The sequence below is a fragment of the Hibiscus syriacus genome, unplaced genomic scaffold (genome assembly GCF_006381635.1).
Source record: "Hibiscus syriacus cultivar Baekdansim isolate YM2019G1 unplaced genomic scaffold, ASM638163v2 tig00110429_pilon, whole genome shotgun sequence".
Taxonomy (NCBI): Eukaryota; Viridiplantae; Streptophyta; class Magnoliopsida; order Malvales; family Malvaceae; genus Hibiscus; species Hibiscus syriacus.
Window position 1 is genome coordinate 4,251,801 of NW_024062733.1, and position 3,478 is coordinate 4,255,278.

Here is a 3,478-nt window from a genome sequence, read left to right on the forward strand (position 1 = left end):
TCATGCAGTTCATCTCAATTAATATGAGACATAGAGCCACAACGAATTATAGTTTGGTTGGTGGTGATATTTTTTTGGTTTGTTGATAGTGTTTTTTTAATAATTTGTTCATATGTTGAACCGTGAAAGTATACCAACTTTTTAGTTACTATAAAATTGGAAGACTAAATTTATAATTAAACCAATTATCTTAAACAATGAAAGCACGTAAATAGAAAGAAGTGTTTTCCACTTGGGTTTCGTGTGCTCTCGGTTTTACTTTTCTCTCTCTTTCCACATTTCCACTCCTCTCCCGTCTTCCTTTCTCTTCCGTTACCAAAATGCCGATTCATCTTTCGTTCTTTTCCTTTACCAAACTGCCGATCAAAAGAAATCCGTCGACTTCACCGTCGATGAATGGAAAAATCGATCCTTCCAATATCTTTATTACCACTCCTTTCATCCCTTCTCCTACCGAACTCTTTCCCCCATCTTTCTTTCCTTTGTTTTTCCTGTGATGGTTTCTGTTTCCTTTGCTTTTGTTGTAATAAGTTTTTGGTACAATAGTTTCATCGATTTTGATACACAAACGAACGAATTCAAAAAGGTTCATGAGGGTGGGAGCGAATTAGGAAACACATTCAAGTTCAATAAAGACTTGTACTTCCCTAAATGTAAGGTGAAAAACGAGTTATACAAGACTGAAAATAAATGCTTGGATCAAGTTCTCCCCCCCCCCCCCTTCAAAATGCCTTGCAAAGTTGGAATTCAATCCCAGAACTTCAGTAGGATGCCGTCCCGCTTCCAATGGTATTGTGGTCCAAAAATGGTACCTTGACAACTGAACTTGACTCAAATAAACCAACCTGCTCTACAAGTTTCTTGATTACTTCACCAACACGGTACAAGATGCCGGATGCCAGATGCCAAAATCCCCAGGATAACATAGTAGAACACAGTTCGGAAATATGTTCTATGTGATTTTCTAACATGAGCCCTCCCAAGTGCAAGCAAAATGATGCATACTAGAGAAGCACACACCATTGCAGCAAGCTTCAGGTCTTGTCATCACTCTTACGAAATGAGAAGCCGTAGACAACAGGAGGAACTAAGCCGAAAAAGAGGAATGATACAACAGCTACAATCACATGCAATACAAAATTCTGTCTCTGTCCTAACACTGCTCGGTAACGATCTTCCTCATTGTCCATTTCGGTGAAAACTCCACGAGGTCTGTCGTTTTTCAGCTCTCTAATCTGTGAAGTTTACTTGTTAAGTCCAGTAACCGGAAATCAGAAATCAGATAAAATATCATCATTAGAGAAGAACTCCATACTCATCAGAATATTTGATGCACACAAATGCTGAATGCAGATACTTTAATAAAATGTCCAGATAACATAGAGAACTTTTAACTCGAACACGTATCATGGTAGACGACAAACATTATTCTGCAAGAGAAACCCTTACATTATGACCAAGGATGACGAGTCCTCCAATCACATTTGCCAACCCCAAAGCCAGAGCTTTCACTGCAATAATTAGAAAAATCTGGTATTAACGACAGAAGAATAAACTATAAAGTTGCAGTCAATACTGTTGTCTGTGTTCTTGTAGGGGATGCTTTGTCGATAATCCAAAAGTAAGCATGGCTCCTCAAAGATTTCAGATATAGCAGATTGAATGGAAGGAAGCTGAGCCATTATGAATTTTAAAACTCAAATTGTTCTTTCCTCTCTAAGGAAATGCAGCCATTATAAATCATTTACTAGATGGAAGTGAGAAATTTCCGGCTTAATCTATATAATAATAAGGTATGAGAGAACAGGTGACAAATGCATCAAACTAAAACCCATTTGCTCTAATCTGGATAGAGGGGAAAAAGAGGGAAAACTTACATGTATCAGCTCCGGCACCTGCTGCAGAAGACACAACATATAAACTAGTGATCGATTTTTTTCAGAATTTCCCATTCATGAGCTTCAACAGAATCGGAGCCTATACTTTCATTTTGGGTTCTGCTATGAGACGAAGGTTTCGATTCCGTACTTGGTATAATATTGGATCAAGTAGCCTGGCTTCAGGATCCTCTATCTCATTGTTCCCTGAATCAAATTGCAATGGAGAAGATGCAGAAAAGTCACAATATCTACAAATGTAACATGAAATTGATTGCATTACAACAACCAAGTAATGAGCCATTCCATGTGAAAAGATATTGTTTTTCCTGTTTAAAGGAAAGAAACTTGAAGTTTTTTTTTTATTTGAACAATTTCTACCTAAGGGGAGGGGAAGGGGAAGGGGAATTTTGCTCCGAACCCACAACCTAGGGGAGGGGGTGTCAACTGAGAACTTTTAAACATCTACTCTAAAGATTGTTGACAAAGAAACTTAAGTTAAATATTCAATTAATGGTCGCAGACATTGAGTAATCAGTATCACTATAAGAACAAGGGAACATGCTTTTGACAAGATTAATCACCTAAAAGAAACTTCGTATGAAATCAAAAGATAAATATGGTGATCAATAACTATTGAGCTCAAAAACTTCTGTTTCATCTGTTCTGAAACAGCAGATTATATCAAGTGATTAACACTTTGTCAGATGCAAAGAAGCAATATGTAAGTTTTAATCATCAGCTACATTTCTGCAAAAAGAAACTTATATTTAAAAATTTTTTGCTCACGGACTATTGGAAAACTTTGGAATTTCATGAAAACATGCGGTTTTTATTTGCATGCTTACCCCACATACCAGCATTTCTCTGAAACATGTCAGCATCAGGCTTCTGCTCTCTGGATTCAGCTTTCACATTGTCAAGTAGAGAGCTGTGCGTTGGAGAATATATGTCACCTATTCCAGGTCCTTTAGATCTTATAGCGACACCATCTATATGTTCCCCTACGGTAACTGATTGGGTTGATACTGCAGCATTTTGCATTAATGAGGAATTACCAGCTTGAACAGATAATTCCAGGAGAAGCATTTAATATATGGAATACATCAAGTTCCTTTATACTTGAAAAGAGGAATAAATATTGCACCATTCAGCAGGATTTTGTGTTTTCATATTCAGCTCATCAAATAGAGAGACGGACTACAGAAAACTAAACTGAAGGACAAAAAAGATTACATTTCAAACAGAAGTTGTGTACATCATCCCAATCAGGTCTAAAGTCTTACTAAATATTCTACTATTTCAAATCAAGCACAAACAGCATAATCCTTTCCAGAGTGATAAGATTCTAAATAATAAAATAGGGAGAGAGAAAGAGAGAGAGAGAGAGAGGGAGAGAGAGAGGGAGAGAGAGAGAAAGAAGAAGAGGTTAACCAACTAAGAAAACTAAAGAATGTAAGAAAGAAAATTACATTTCCAAACAGAAATCAAGGTGCATTGTATCGATCCTGTCATAGACATAGAATATGCTATTACATCTGTTGAAAATTCAATATTAGCCTAAATAAGTTCACACCTAAATTAATTTGATGCCATTGCTT

At 36.7% G+C, this 3,478-nt stretch overlaps 1 pseudogene; it reads right to left on the reverse strand.

Moving 5' to 3' along the window:
• Positions 1 to 758: 758 nt before the first annotated feature.
• LOC120124973 lies at positions 759 to 3,261 on the reverse strand (annotated as a pseudogene).
• Between the last annotated feature and the right edge of the window lie 217 nt (positions 3,262 to 3,478).